Consider the following 16993-nt stretch of genomic DNA (forward strand, 5'->3'; position numbering starts at 1 on the left):
GTTATATAGTGGTATCTCATAGTTTTTTTGGAATCTATTTAACCACTAGTGACATTAATCGTCTTTTTATATGCTTATTTGCCATTCCTGTATCATCTTTGGTGAAAGGTCTGTTCAATTCTTTATACCATTATTTTTAACAGGTTGAGATTTAATTTACATACCATAAAAATCCACCCACTAAAAATATACAGTTAAATGGTTTTTCATATGTTTTTTGAGTTGTACAGTCATCAGCATAATCAGGTTTCGAGTATTTACATCACCCTAAAGAAACCTCATACTCATTAGCAATCACCCTCTATTTTCCCCTCCTCTAGTCCTAGGCAACCACTAATCAACTTTCTGTCTCCATAGATTTTCCTTGACTAGATATTACATATAAATGGTATGATACAAAAATAGAGTCTTTTGCATTTGGCTTCACCTAACATAGTTGTTTCTGAAGATCACCCATGTTTAGCATGTATTAGTAGTTTTTCCCTTATTTTTGCTGAATAGTATTCTATTATGTGGATATACCACATTTGTTTATCCATTTGCCAGTTGATAGATTGGATTGTCTCCACTTTGGGGTCTTTTATGAATAATATTAGTATGAACGTTTGCCTTCAGTTGTTTGTTTCAACATGATTCCATTTGTCTTGGGTAAGTACTTAGAAGTGGAATTGCTGGGTCATGTGTGTGCAGCTCTGTACACGATGCTCTATTATCTCACTTCCTAGGTCTGTTAAATTTCTAGCTGATTTGCCCATCTGTGGCTTGCTCTAGCCAGTATCTCACTTTAGGTGCAGTGTTGGCCTTCCCTGTTTGCTGTCCAGATAGGTATTGCTTTCAACAATACCCCTTCATGTGCATTTTTTTCCCACATTCCGCTCCGTATCAGTTCAGCCCCCTCCAGCAGGGAGGCTGCAGGCCTTGACAGCCTGCACACACTGGTGGAACTATATTGACACAGAATTTGAGGGATTAGAGGAGAGTGAGATGGGGTAGCCTCAGACTACAGTGCCGTGGACTCCCACTGTTCTAACCAAGGTGCAGTAGGTTTTCTTGAGTAAATGTTTCTCGGCTTGTTGCATGCATTTGTCACTTCTTAGAATTCTGAAATGAGTTGTCAAGTTTTATCGTTGCTTTTTGAGGAGAGACTGTGCCAAACTCCTTACTCAGACATTCCTGAAGTCTCATTGGGATGCTTTTTTTTTTTTTTTTAAATATACTTTTAAGTTCTGGGATATGTGTGCAGAACGTGCAGGTTTTTTACATAGGTAGACATGTGCCATGGTGGTTTGGTATACCCATCAACCTGTCATCTACATTAGGTATTTCTCCTAATGCTATCTCCCCAAAATCTCCACCCCTTGACAGACCCCAGTGTGTGATGTTCCCCTCCTTGTATCCATATGTTCTCATTGTTCAACTCCCACTTGTGAGTGAAAACATGCAGTGTTTGGTTTTCTGTTATGTTAGTTTGCTGAGAATGATGGTTTCCAGCTTCATCTGTGTCCCTGAGAAGGACATGAACTCATCCTTTTTTATGGCTGCATAGTATTCCATGGTGCATATATGCCACATTTTATTTTATTTTCCTTTTTTTTTTTTTTTTGAGATGGAGTTTTGTTCTTGTTGTCCTGGCTGGAGTAAAATGGCACGCTCCTGGCTCACTGCAGCCTCTGCCTCCCAGGTTCAAGCAATTCTTCTGTCTCATCTTCCCTAGTAGCTGGGATTACAGACATATGCCATCACGCCTGAGTAATTATTTATTTATTTATTTTGAGACAAAGTCTTGCCCTTGTCCCCCAGGCTGGAGTGCAATGGTTCAATCTCGTTTCACTGCACCTTCTGCCTCCTGGGTTCAAGCAATTCTCCTGCCTCAGCCTCCCAACTAGCTGGGATTATAGGTGCCTGCCACCATGCCCAGCTAATTTTCATACTTTTAGTAGAGACAGGGTGGTCGGCCAGGATGGTCTCAAACTCCTGACCTCAGGTCATCTACCTATCTCAGCCTTAAAAAGTGTATCACTGCCGGGCGCAGTGGCTCAAGCCTGTAATCCCAGCACTTTGGGAGGCCGAGGCGGGTGGATCACGAGGTCAAGAGATCGAGACCATCCTGGTCAACACGGTGAAACCCCGTCTCTACTAAAAATACAAAAAATTAGCTGGGCGTGGTGATGCGTGCCTGTAATCCCAGCTACTCAGGAGGCTGAGGCAGGAGAATTGCCTGAACCCAGGAGGCAGAGGTTGCGGTGAGCCGAGATCGCGCCATTGCACTCCAGCCTGGGTAACAAGAGCGAAACTCCGTCCCCCCAAAAAAAAGTGTATCACTGATGGGCATTTGGATTGGTTCCAAGTCCTTGCTATTGTGAATAGTGCTGCAGTACACATACATGTGCGTATGTGTTTGTAGTAGAATGATTTATACTGCTTTGGGTATATACCTAGTAATGGTATTTGCTGGGTCAAATGGTATTTCTGGTTCTAGATCCTTGAAGAATTGCCACACTGTCTTCTACAGTGGTTGAACTAATTACACTCCCACCAACAGTGTTAAAACATTCTTATTTTTCCACATCCTCTCCAGCATCTGTTGTGTCTTGACTTTGCAGTGATCACCATTGTTAACTGGTGTGAGATGGTATCTGATTGTGGTTTTGATTTGCATTTCTCTAATGACCAATGATGATGAGCTTTTTTTCATGTGTTTGTTGGCTGCATAAATGTCTTCTTTTGAGAAGTGTCAGTTCATATCCTTTGACCACTTTTTGATGGGGTTACTTGTTTTTTTCTTGTAAATTCATTCAAGTTCCTTGTAGATTCTGGATATTAGTCCTTTGTCAGATGGATAGATTGCAAAAATTTTCTCCCATTCTGTAGGTTGCCTGTTCACTCTGATGATAGTTTCTTTTGCTGCACAGAAGGTCTTTAGTTTAATTAGATCCCATTTGGCAATTTTGGTTTCTGTTGCCATTGCTTTTGGTGTTTTAATCATGAAGTCTTTGTCCAGGCCTATTTCCTGAATGGTATTGCCCAGGTTTTCTGCTAGGGTTTTTATGGTTTTAGGTCTTACATTTAAGTCTTTAATCCATCTTGAGTTAATTTTTGTATGCGGTGTAAGGAAGGGGTCCAGTTTCAGTTTTCTGCATATGGCTGGCCAGTTTTCACAACACCATTTATTAGATGGGGAATCCTTTCCCCATTCTTGTTTTTGTCAGATTTGTCAAAAATCAGATGGTTGTGGATGTGTGGTGTTATTTTTGCAGCCTCTGTTCTGTTCCATTGGTCTATATATGTGTTTTGGTACCAGTACCATGCTGTTTTGGTTACTGTAGCCTTGTAGTATAGTTTGAAGTCTGGTAGTATGATGCCTCCAGCTTTTGTCTTTTTGCTTAGAATTGTCTTGGCTATATGGGCTCTTTTTTGGTTCCATATGAAATTTAAAGTAGTTTTTCTAATTCTGTGAAGAAAGTCATTGGTAGCTTTATGGGGATAGCATTGAATCTATAAATTACTTAGGGCAGTATGGCCATTATTACAATATTGATTCTTCCTATCAATGAGCATGGAATGTTTTTCCATTCATTTGTGTCCTCTCCTATTTCCTTGAGCAGTAGTTTGTCGTTCTCCTTAATGAGGTCCTTCACATCCCTTGTAAGTTGTATTCCTAGCTATTTTATTCTCTTTGTAGCAATTGTGAATGAGAGTTCACTCATGATTTGGCTGTGTTTGTCTATTATTGATATATAGGGATGCTTGTGATTTTTGCACATTAATTTTGTGTCCTGAGACTTTGCTGAAGTCTTTGCAGTTGTATATCTTATTATTGAATTGTAAGAGTTCCTTGTTTTTCATCCAAGTCGTAGATATGTAATTTGCGAATGAATTCTCAATCTATGCTTGCCTTTTGCATTTTCTTAGTAGTACCTTTGAAAGAGCATATTTTTAAATTTGATGTCAAATTTATTAGTTTATTCTTTCCTGTTTTCCTGCCCTTTTTTGTCCTAAGAAATTGTTGCATTATACAAAGTCACAAAGATTTTCTGTATGGCTCTTAGATCTAGGTCTATGATAGAAGTTGAGTTAATTCTTGTCTGTTGTGAGCTTAAGGCCTGAGGTTCATACTTAATCATATCATTCTCTGGTTTGTTCCAGGTCATTTGGTAAAATGAATACCTTTTGCCTATTGCATTAACTTGCCATCTTTGTTGCAAATCAGATAACTTTCTATGTGTGGACCTATTTCTGGGCTCTATTCTCCATTAATTTATATGTCTATGTTAATATCGTACTTCCTTGATTACTGTAGAATTACAGTAAATTTTGAAATAATCACCTTTGGTTTTGAAAGAAATTTATACTAGGCCTAGAAGATTGTCCTTTTTTGTTGTTGTGTTTTCTTTCAGCACTTTAAAGATGTTGCTCTATTGTCTTACATAGCTTCAAACAAGAAGTTTGCCATTATTCTTTTTGTTTGTCATTTTTAATTGAGATATTTATATGCCATAGAATACACTGTTTTAAAGTATACAATTCACCTTGGGGTTTTTTTTTTTTTTTTTTTTTTTTTTTTTTTTTTCTGAGTTTTTTTTTTTTTTTTTTAGCATATTGACAAGATTGTACAACCATCACCATGGATTCCAGAACATTTACATCGCTTTAAAAAGAAATCCTATGCCCATTAATGGTTACTTTCCATTTCCCCGTTCCCTCCTTGCCCCACCAATAAACAAGCTACTTTCTGTCTCTATGGATCTGTCTGTTCTGGACATTCTATTAAATAGAATTATACAGCAGGTGGCGTTTTGTCTATTTCTTTAATTCGGCATTATGATTTCAAAGTTCACTTGTGTTGTAACCCATATCCGTACTTTTTTTCATGGTTGAATAATATTCCATTATGTGTACCACATTTTGTTTATGGAAATTGGGGCTGTTTTCACTCTTTGGCCATTATGAATAATGCTACCATGAGCATTAGTGTATAGGTCTTGGTGTGAATGTGTTTTTAATTCCCTTGGGCACATACCTAGGAGTAGATTTGTTGGGTCATATGGTAACTCTGTGCTTAACTTTCTGAAAACTGCCAAACTTTTGACTCCACCATTTTACATTCCCAACAGCAATGTATAAGGGTCCCAGTTTCTCCAAGTCTTTGTCAATACATGTTGTTGTCCATCTTTTCTATTATAGTTATCCTATAATAAAAAAACTATGGGGTTGCATCTCATGACTTTAATTTGCATATCCATAGTGACTACGTTGACCATATTTTTATGCTTATTGGCCATTTATATATCTCTTTGGAGAAATGTCTATTCAAATCCTTTGCTCATTTAAAAATTCTGTAGAATTTTAAGAGTTCTGTGTATATTCTAGAGTCACCAGGGGCATCCAAGGGAGAGAATACAGTAATGTGTTCTTAGTTTCTGTTTCTGGTTGGGCCAATAAAGCCCCTTCTTCATTCCTCTTTTCTTCTTATCAGTAGAGACAGAAATTGAAAACCATGGCTTCAGGCTGCTAAACTCTTAGAACAATAACAACAACAAAATGAGGTGGGTTGGACAAACTTGTAGTTAGACCCTTATCAGATATGTGATTTACAAATATTTTTATTCTTTGGATTGTCTTTTTACTTTTTTAATAGTGACCTTTGCAGCACAGAAGTTCACATTTTGATGAAGTCAATTTTATTTATTTTTTATTTGGCTGCTTATGCTTTCAGTGTCATCTAAGAAACCATTGCCTAATCGAAGGTTATTGGAACTTTCACCTTTGTTTTCATCTAAGGATTTTATAATGTTGGCTCTTATTTAGGTCTCTGATACATCTGAAGTGAATTTTTATGTATGGTAAGAAGTGTGGGGTGGGGGGGTCCAACTTTAATCTTTTGCATATGGATGTCCAGTTGTTCTAGCACCATTTGTTGAAAAAACGATTCTTTCCTCATGAACTGTTGTCTTGCCGCTGTTGTTTAAAATCAATTAACTGTAAATGTATGGATTTATTTCAGAACTGTTAATTTTATTCCATTGAGCTATATCTATTATGCCGGTACCATACAGTCTTGATGACTACATCTTTAGTAATATGTTTTGAGATTGGAAAGTGTTCTTGGGCTGAGAAATGTAAGAATTTTCCATGGTATTTGACCTAGATATTAGATCATTGCCGTTCATAAGTATTTGTATATGTCTTGGTCAGCTTTGTATTGCAATAAAGGAATACCTGAGGCTAGGTAGTTTATTGAGAGAGAGAGATTTATTTGGCTCACAGTTTTGCAGGCTGTACAAGAAGCATGACACCAGCCTTTGCAACTAGTGAGGGTCTCAGGCTGCTTCCACTCATGGTGGAAGGTGAAGCGTAGCCTCTGTGTGCACGTATCACAGGGTGAGAGAGGAGGCAAGGAGAGGGTATGTGCTAGGCTTTTTTTTTTTTTTTTTTTTTTAAGAGCCAGCTCTCACATGAGCTAATAACATAGGAAGAACCTACCCTTGAGGGGAGGTATTGTTCTATTTATGAGGGACCCACCTTCATGACCCAAACCTACCTCCCATTAGGCCCCCACTTGCAGCATTGGGGGAGCACATTTTAACACGAGGTTTGGGGAGACAAACCAAACTGTAGCAGTGCAGCTTTCTGTTATTTTTACGTATGGTAAATGATGGCGATAATATCAATGACAGGAAAGACCTCAGTTGGGCATTCTGTAATAGGAGTTGATTGCCATCTTGGCTTTATAGAATTTTCATAAATAACTATACTGTGCTTTCCCTTGACTGACCAACTGAGAACTCAAACCTTGTTGATTTTTGCTGGTAAGTATTTGAATTGTTAGCTGATGGTCAAGTCACTGCAGCTTTTTGAAAAACCTGTCTTTGGAGCAACTAAAAATGTAAGTACTTACAAATGCAAAGAAAAATAATACAACCTCAAATCCTACTGTATGTGGATAACAACTGTTAATATTTGATGAATGTACTTTTACTTAGTAATCTATGCAAACACAAATTAACAAATGCTGTCATACCACACATGCTGTCTTTCAACCTGCACCCTCAGCAGTACATCATAAATATCTTTGCCAGTAAATGTGGATCTACTTCATTATTTTGATGATAGCATTAAACCACTATTGAACTATACTGTTTCATATAATTTCATTTATAGTTTACACTCTCACTAACAGGACATGTGAATTCAAGTTTCCTCATACTTGTGGCAAAACAGAGTTTTGTCACCCTTTTACCATCTTTGCTATACTGTAAGCAAAAAATAAGTTTCCATTTCATTTATTTTATGACTATAATTGAATGTCTTTTCATTAGTGTCCTGGTCGTTTGTATTTCTCTTTGAATTACTTGCTTGTGACTGTTGCCTGGGAAAGAAAAGTATATGTGACTGAAAACTTTGGTTATATATTAGAGTATTTCAGGCCAAGTGTGGTGGCTCATGCCTGTAAAGAGGATTGCTTAGGGCCAGGAGTTCGAGACTGGCCTGGGCAACATAGTGAGACTTTTCTTTCCCATATACCCAAAGCCCCAGTAAAACAAAATCATTTGCTATTTTTTCAACAAAGGAATGAATGTCTGGATTATTTTTCCCTCATATATTTGCTTGTGAATATCCTAGCATTTCTGTAAGGCCTTTTCCAAATATCCTTTCTTACAGAAAATTCTTTCGTGTTGTGCTAGGTGTGAACTAATTATGAAGTGGGGGGTTCACAATTTCTATTGTGAAAATTCATAATTAATTTTAAAAACTTCACACCTAGTGCAATACCTTTTATCATTATTTACACTTGTCTGATTCCATATAGTAGATTTTAAGCCAAAAGGCGAAATTAAATATGTATATAACAGTCACTTACTTCAGTAATGTTTTGAAATGCCCAGATAATATTTATACTCTATTAACATGATAATACAGTAATGAAGAGGGGTCTTCAACTTGGCCCTTGAAAGGCCAAAAGTTCCATTTAAGTCGATTAATTTTTAAACCAAAAGATGTGTATTCCCATCAGCTCTAAAACATCATTGCTTCACAGTGCTTCTTGGTCACAAGCCAGGGTAGTTTTTTCACCCAGAAGGCAGTGTATGATTAGAAATTTTCAGTAAGTTTTCTGCAAATAGTTAACCTTCTTATGGACCACACGTATTTCAGTGAAAAAATGGATTGCCAGTTCTCTTTATGATCAGTCTCATTTGTGTTGTTCTTAAAAAGAAAGTGTGTTCTTATCAGCTACACCTATACTAATTCCTTTTATTGGTAACTGTACTTTCAAAGTCTTGGAATCAGATAGAGCAGTTGAGGCTCAGATAGGTCAGGTGGTTTGCTCAAGGTCACTGAAAATGAATGGTAAGCCAAGAACTAGAATCTGTGTGCTCTCTGTTAAGAATTCCCTGCTAGCTCAGACTGTTTCCCTCAGTTATGCTCCTCAAAAGCCTTTGCAGCTCTGAAAGAACAAGCTATGGTATTTTTAAAGACACCTATAAGATCTTTTGACACTCCTCAAAAGAAAATGGAGTCTACTTTTCCTCCCCTTGAATAGTAGAATGCTTTGTGACTTCTGAATGTCGCTTAGAAATAGTAATTTGCTTCTGCCTGGCTCTCTTTTGGGATGATTGCTCTCAGTACGTAGCCATCATACTGCAAGGAAGTCCAGGTCTTGTGGAGAGAACACATGTGGGCATCTAAGCCAACAATCAGCTTCAGCCATCAGTTGTGTGAGTAAGGAAGCCTTCGAGACTCCAGCCCTACCACCACCTAACTGCAGCTCCATGAGAGACCCCAAGTGGAAATCACCTGGCTGAAGCTAGTGGGAGTGTGGGACTATGAGAGCCAGTGGAGTAGTTTGTTATGCAGCAACAGATACCCAGAAGAGAATTTGGTACCTGAAAAGGGTGCTGCCATTACAAAATCCTAAAACCTGGGCTTGGCTTTGAGACTGGGTGGAAGTTGCAAGAGCCTCGAAGAAACTACTGACAAAGCTGAGCGAGTCTCAAGGGCCATGTTAGTGAAGGCTTACAGGAAGATGAGGAAGTGTGTTCTCATCAGCAAAAAGGAAATTGTTATTGGTAGTTGGAGAAAAGAAATTCCTTGCTATGTGATAAAGGTTTTGCAACATCACCACATTTGATAGTGACATGGACAGGAGGCAGGGAAATTCTGGGTAGAAGACAGCAATTCCCCTGCAGAGGCCCCAGCCTCAAGCCTGGAAACAGTGGCCCTAAATGAGAACAGTTATTCCTGTTGTCCTACTCAAATGTTGCCTTTTTTGGCCCACCCTCCCCACCATCCTGTGCCCATGTAAACTCAACCTTAATTGGCAAAGAGACAAGTGGCTGAACATCAAGAGAAGCAGCAACTGGGCATCAGGGACTACAGATAAATGCAGCTTAACTTCAGATGGCATGACATTGGAAAGGAGGCTGGTGGGAGATGGCTGGGCTTCAGGAAAAGATCACCTTCTTCCTGCACCATCCCCTTTCCAGCTCCACTTCTGCTGAAAGCCACTTCCACTGCTTAATAAATATCTTCACATTCATCACCTTTCAAACTGTGCAACCTGATTCTTCTGGGAACTGAACAAGAACATACAATACCAAGAGGGGAGGGTGTAAAAAGTGGTCACCCCGCCTCTCCACTGACTTGATTAACATTAGCCGTCCACGGACGGCAACTGGTAAAAGAACCTTAATTGTAATACATCCCTAGACACTGCTGTGGGGCTGGAGCCCAGAAGCACTCGCCCTAGCAAAGGGGTCAAGGGAACTCTCCTGTCTCAGTATCATGGAAAATAAGAAATGTACCCAGTAATTCTAAGCCTGGCTGTTGGGATTTCTAGGGGCCATATTCCTTCTATCTCTACCAATAATAAAATGACAGAGGACAAGGTTAAAGAAAGAACTTCTAAATAAAAGAATCAAGACTTGATTTAAAAAAAAAAAAGACTTTATCTTCCTAGCCTCTGCAGATTGTAGACGGCATTAAAATTTAAAAATCCTTCTGTCCAGAGAGCAAATCTTGGAAAATGTTCTAGGAAAACATGCTCTGAAAGTGAAGCCAAGGATGTGATTGAAAGACTTCAGGAAGATTTATGGTTGGACCTCAAAGACCTTGTCAAAAAGACATAGGTCTTCTAAGCACGTGCCTCATAGATCTCTCCTTTAAAAAAAAAAAAAAAAAAATAGGGCTTCCAAGAACCTTAATGGCATTCTCCCAAAGCAGTGATAGAAAAAGCTCATGGTAAAGAAGGCATGTCTCAGAGAGATTTGCGTATTTGACTTTTATCTAACGGGGTAAATCCTAAATAAGATTCATATTAAACCACAAATTTTTAAGGGAATTATATTGGCAGGCATGCCACAGCTCGAACTAACAGGGATAGAAGCAATGCAAAATGGAAAAAGGTCTTTGAATCCCCAAACTTTTGCAGACAGGAAGAAAACAGATTAACTGCAAAAACAGTTACAGGTACATTTGGGGGCAGCAAGGTGGGGAGGGTAGAATAAATCTATCAGAGGGCAGGATCAAGGGCTGAGAAGACAGGTGAAAACTGTGGGGACTCATTCCCAGAAAACAGAAATGAGCCCAGAAGCATTTTAGAATTGCTATGGATGAGTGGCTGCTATATGCCTACCCTTTTCCTTCTTTTTGAAAGAAATACAGTGGTTCTTTTCTGTCCCACCATTGCACATTGGGTGTGTGGAGGTAAGTAACTTGCCTCTTTTAGTTTACATTACCTCAGATAGGAATGGTACATGAGATGCTATAACCAGAGTTGCTTCTGTATCTAGAACTAATTTACATGCCAGAGTCCTGGAGCCTTAGCTGAAGCCTGATGCTGGAAAATGGAGGACATCAGGGAATCTTGGGAGAGGTGAATGCATTTTGCATGTGGGAGACATCTGAGTAATTTTTGGCAAGAGGGTAGGATTGCTGATTTGAAATCATGCCCACAAATTCTTTGATATTTCTCCCATCAAGAAGCAAAATCTTGGCTGGGCACAGTGGCTCACTCCTATAATCTCAGCACTTTGGGAGGCCAAGGTGAGTGGATACCTGAGGCCAGGAGTTCAAGACCAGCCTGTCCAGCATGGCAAAACCCCATCTCTACTAAAAATACAAAAATTAGCTAGGTGTGGTGGTACGCACCCGTAATCCGAGCTACTTGGTAGGTGGAGGCAGGAAAATCTCTTGAACCCAGGAGGCAGAGGTTGCACTGAATGGAGCTTGTACCACTGCACTCCAGCCTGGGACAGAGTGAGACTCCATCTCCAAAACAAAACAAAAATAAATAAATAAATAAATAAATAATTTCACTCATCCTGAGTATGAACTGGCCCTAGTAGCTTGTTTCTAACTAATAGAATTCAGCAGAAATGCTACTGTATGACTTCCAAGGCTTAGCTAGAAAAGGCAATACAACTTCTAACTGACTTTCTCTCAGGGAGGTTCTCCATGGAACCAAGCTTCTGTGCTGGGTGAGAAAGCCCTGGCCACATCGACCACCAGACATGTGAGTGAGGAAACCTTCTGGACAATTCCAGCCTAACCACCATCTGGCTACAACTGGACGAGAGACCTGAGGGAGAGCTACCTAGCTGAGTCCAGTCAACCCCCAGAATTGTGAGAGAAGATAATATATGATTGTTGTTTTATCTCACTAAGCTTGGAATGGTTTGTTACACAGCAGTTGGTAACTATAACAGACACCTGTCCTAGAAACACTGGAGAACGTGTTCCCGGATGGTCCTGGATATCTCCATGTTTGCTACTTGCTTCTGTACTGTACCCAGTCAGAGCTGAACCTAGCATGCTGTCTCCAAACCCCCTATTAACCAGAGATTCTCAGCTTCCAGAAATTTCCTGTCTTAGGATCTTGATAATTTTGAGACTTTGAGGTTATGAGACATGATGGACTTACTATCAAAAACTTGGCAAGCAGAGTTAGAACAGCAAGTGTTACTTTGTTCAAGTAAGAGGGGAAATGGTGCAGCATGGCATTAACCCTGTGCTCTCTAAGCTTTTGCTGAAGCTCAGTGGCTCATTCTAGAGACTTGTTAGCAACGTACATGTCACTTTGTTGATAGTCATTATTTTCATAGGTGCTGTATATAATTGTTTTAAGCTTAAAGCAAAGAAAATGATTAGTTTATGGTTCTAATCTTTTGGGTGTTTTAAAGTAAAATTTTTCCCACTGCAAAATGATAGATGCCTGTTGTAGGAACTTTTGGAAACACAAGTAAAGCACAAAGGAAAAAAAAATCCTTTATAGTTCTCCTTTTTTCATCTCCCCAGAGACTTTTCTCCTTATTTGTTGGCATATGTCTTTCCATACTCTTCAATGCATATATATTCACGGGTAACATTATATGTGGTGTTTTAGAACCACATTTCTAACCTTCCATTTATCATGTTTTGTATTTGCATAGTATTCCATTTCATAGTTGTGCCATATCTTTAAACAATGCTTGTAGTCAAATAATTTCCCCCAATATTTTACTGTTACAAAAAATGTTTTGATTAACGTTTTGGTCTAAAGTTGATGATAAAGTAGGGGTCGTTTTAATTAACAAATACAATGTCAGGCCATGTACTACTCTGCTGAAAATCCCCCATGGCTCCCATCTTACTCAGAGCCAAAGCTAAGGTCTTTACCATGACTTAAAATGCCCTCAGCCATCTGGTGTGTGCATGCACGCATACATAGACATGTACATGCCACTCACTCCTACCTCTCTAGTTCCTCATTTCCTGCTCACCCCTCGTTCGTTCTCCTGAAGCTATTCCTAAATACACCAGGCAGGCAAGCCCCTGTGTCAGGGCCTTGGCACTTGTTCTTCCTTCTGCCTATTCCAAGTATCCACAGGCTTCCTCTTTCACTTCCTCTGTTGCTTTGGCTCAGAGGTCGCTTTATCTGAGTGCCCTTCCTTAACTATACAATACAAAATAAGAATGTCTTACCAGTTCATGAATCTGCCCTAACCCCTGCATTCCCTGTTTCCTTTACCCAGTTCTATTTTTCTGCAACTCTTATCTGACAAATACTATGTTTGTTTATTGTCACTCTTCCAGAATATAAGCACTGTGAAGTCAGGGACTTTGTTAGTTTTTACCACTATTGTATCCAAGGGTTCTGATACACTGCCTGGCACATAGTTGGCACTCAGTAAGCTATGAAATAATGAGACTAACATATTGGGATCGTGGCAAGGGAGTAATATACTCCACCTTTTCAAGGGGAATATAAAGGGTATCATTCTTAGAGGGGAGATAATTGGACGTAGGACTTTGTGAACAAGAAACAGAGAAGGATGTTATTTGGGACTATGGAGGTTATAAGTATCTGCAGATTAGGAGTTCCAGGGATGTTTTAAAGTAAAATTTTTGCCACTGCAAAATAATAGATATCTGTTGTAGGAACTTTTGGAAACATAAGTAAAGCACTTTTTGCTTTACTTGGAGTGGGTGGAACTGGAATGGGGAGGAGGGGACATGGAGAGACTGCTTTTTTTTCATTTTGTGTCTTTCTGTAAGATTTGAATTTATAACATGTACACCAATTACTTAATAGCATGTTTAGACTTCCAGTTTCTGGTGATGGCTGGTTATGAAAACTTGCAGAAACAAAATAATGGATTTTTTTTTAAGTGAAGAACTGAAAAAAATTGAGGAACTTATTGGAACAAAAAGCTGCCTGTGCTGAGGCAGCAGTTGCTGATACCACAAACACTTGTCTGTTGTTTCTGTGGCATTGCTGGGCCAAAAAACATGTCAAAGCACAGAGCCCACCTAAGACAGGGTATTTGCAGAAGACCCTACAAACAGGAATCAGATAACAAGGAGCAACATGCTAAAGGTAAGGAGGAGTCAGAGTGAACCAGTGTCCTCTTCCCAGCAGTTGTGATGAACTATGGCTACCTTGGTGTTCTTGGAGCAGGGAGGAAAATAAATAGAAAATGCAATTTCCCTGGAAGGCCTGTACATATCTGGTTTCCTGAAGATTAGCTTCTTAAGTATACATAGCTGGTTGGGCCAAGAATTCTCAAAATCTGAATTTGGCAGAAGCACAGCAAGATCTCTCTGGAAGAGGGCTCATCTCAAACATCAGGAGACTCCTGTTAAATACTTATTCAAGAATAACAGGTGACAAGCAGTAAAGATTGCAAGTTATGCAAGCAACTTGAATATGAATGAGAATAAATCACAGAAGTCCAGCTTTTTCCACTTAGCCTAATCATTTGAGTCATCCATGTTGTCATGTGTTATCAGCAGTTTCGTCATTTTAATTGCTGAATGGCAATCCATGGTTTGCTTATCCATTTACTAGTGTAAGATTTGGGTTGGTTCCAGTTTTTAATGACAATGGTTAAGCTGCTGTTAACATTCACCTAGATGGTTTTATGTGAATCAAATATTTTGTTTCTCTTGAGTACATTCCTAGGAGTGGGATTGCTAGTTATATAATAAATATATATGGTTAGTAGGAAATTGCCAGATGGGTTTTTAAAGTGGTGTTGCCACTTTACATTCTCATCAACAATGTATGAAAATTCCAGGTGGTTGACACTCTCACCAGAATTTGGTATTGTCTGTGGTTTTGATGTTTTTGCTATTGTTTTGATTTGGGTATACAGTGCATTTTGTTGTGTTTTTCATTTTCATTCTCCCACTGCAAATGATGGTGTGTATTTTTTCATATTTTCCTCAAATATTTTAGTTTTATAGCTCGTTTGCCCCTCCATATAAATTTTAGAATCAGCCTGTTAATTACTACCAAACCTCCTACTGGGATTTTGGGATTGCATTGAACCTACAGATCAATTTTGACATCTTAACAATATTGATTCCTGTTGCCAGTGAATACAGTGTATATCGCCATTTATTTCAGAGTTTTTTTTTTGTTTGTTTGTTTGTTTGTGATAGTCTCACTCTGTCATCCAGGCTGGAGTGCAGTGGCGTGATCTTGGCTCACTGCAACCTCCGCCTCCCAAGTTCAAACAATTCTCCTGCCTCAGCCTCCTGAGTAGCTGCGATTACAGTGTGCACCACCACACCCGGCTAATTTTTGTATTTTTAGTACAGATGGAGTTTTACCATGCAGGCCAGGCTGATCTCGAACTTTTGACCCCAGGTGATCTGCCTGCCTCGGCCTCCCAAAGTGCTGGGATTACAGGCATGAGCCACTGCGCCCAGCCTATTTCAGTTTTTTAAAGTGTCTTTCATCAGTGTTTATGGTTTTTAACATAATTTAGTAGGTTTATACTTAAGTATTTGTGATTTTAATGCTATTGTAAATAATACTGTTTTAAAGTTTTTAATATTCAGCTCACTGCTATTATATGAAAACTATTAATTTTTATATATTTTCTTTTGTATCCTGTGATCTTCCCAAACTCACTTATTTGTTCTATTAGCTTTTTTTTTGTAGATTCTCTGCAATTTCCTTCATAGTCAATTATGTTGTCCACAAATAGAAACCATTTATTTATTCCTTTCTAATCTGTATGCCTCTTATTTATTTTCTTTTATTCTCTTTTTATTGTTTGCTCTTCCTCCCCATCATCTGTCACTTTCTGCCTCTGTCCCTTCCCTCTCCTTCCCTCTGTCACTTCTCCCTTATTACATTAGCTAATACAATAGATCTCACTACTGAAAGCTGAGAGCCTTGCTTGTTCTTGAACCTAAGGGGAAAGCATTCAGTCTTTTGCTAAGATTTTTATTATGAATGGATGTTGAATTTTGGCAAATGTTTTTTCCCCATCAAATTTAATAATCATATGCTTTTTCTTTTCTAATCAGCTGATAGGATGACTTTATTGATTAATTTTTGAATGTTGACCCAACTTTTTAAGTATTTATGGATTCAATTTGCTAACATTTGGTTGAAGATTTTTTACATGTATGTCTGTGAAGGACATGGTCTGTTATTTTCTTGCAGTATCTTTGGTTTTGGTGTCAGGGTAATGGTGGGCTCATTAAGAAAGTTGGGAAGTATTCAGTCTTTCCCCTTTCATGTTCTGAGAGTTTGTATAGAATGCTATTTCCTCTATAATCAGTTGTGCCATTTTAGCTGCATCTCTCAAATTATGATTTGTTGGTTGAAAAGAAGCCATGTAGAAATGTGGGGTCATCTGTATTGAGAGTGTAAATGATATGGTTTGGCAATGTGTCCCCACCCAGATCTCACCGTGAATTGTAATAATCCCCATGTGTTATCAGAGAGATCCAGTGGGAGGTAATTCATTCATGGGGGTGAGTTTTTCCTGTGCTGTTCTCGAGATAGTAGGTCTCACAAGATCTGATGGTTTTATAAAGCAGAGTTCTCCTGTACACGCTGTCTTGCCTGCTGCCATGTAAGACATGACTTTGCTCTTCCTTGCCTTCTGCCGTTGATTGTGAGGACTCCCCAGTGTGGAGCTGTAAGTCCATTAAACTACTCTTTCCTTCAGACATTACCCAGACTCAGGTATGTCTTTATTAGCTGTGTGAGAGCAGATTAATACAGTAAGTAACTTACATCACGATAGGTGATGAGCAAACTACTTGTGCCTGGAGGTGGGCAGATTTCCTGAGTGAATGTAAACAGTTCTTGTAAATCAGGCTAGGGAGTCTGAAGAGAACCAACTGACCATGGCCACAAGGCTAGCCCCAGTATTTGTTTCCACTCCTAGAAAGCTGTGCTCAAATGATTTCAGCAGAAGTATTTTGTTGACTCGAGGTTAGGTTCCAAGTTTTAAAAGTTTGAAGGTTGGGGGTAACAAATGTGAGGAAGCTCCGAATTTGGGAAGGGACCTGTAGAAGAAAATCAGCTGTCTAAGTTATTTAATGTAACAGCTGTTAATTTTTATCAGCGAGGTCAGGTTGGGAATAAAAACAATCCAATGCCTGTAATCCCACCACTCTGGGAGGCTGAGGTGAGAGGATCACCTGAGGTCAGAAGTTTGAGATCAGCCTGGGCAACATGGCGAAACCCCATCTCTACTAAAAATACAAA

This window comes from Cebus imitator, unplaced genomic scaffold (genome assembly GCF_001604975.1).
Source record: "Cebus imitator isolate Cc_AM_T3 unplaced genomic scaffold, Cebus_imitator-1.0 Scaffold45, whole genome shotgun sequence".
In the NCBI taxonomy this organism is placed as follows: domain Eukaryota; kingdom Metazoa; phylum Chordata; class Mammalia; order Primates; family Cebidae; genus Cebus; species Cebus imitator.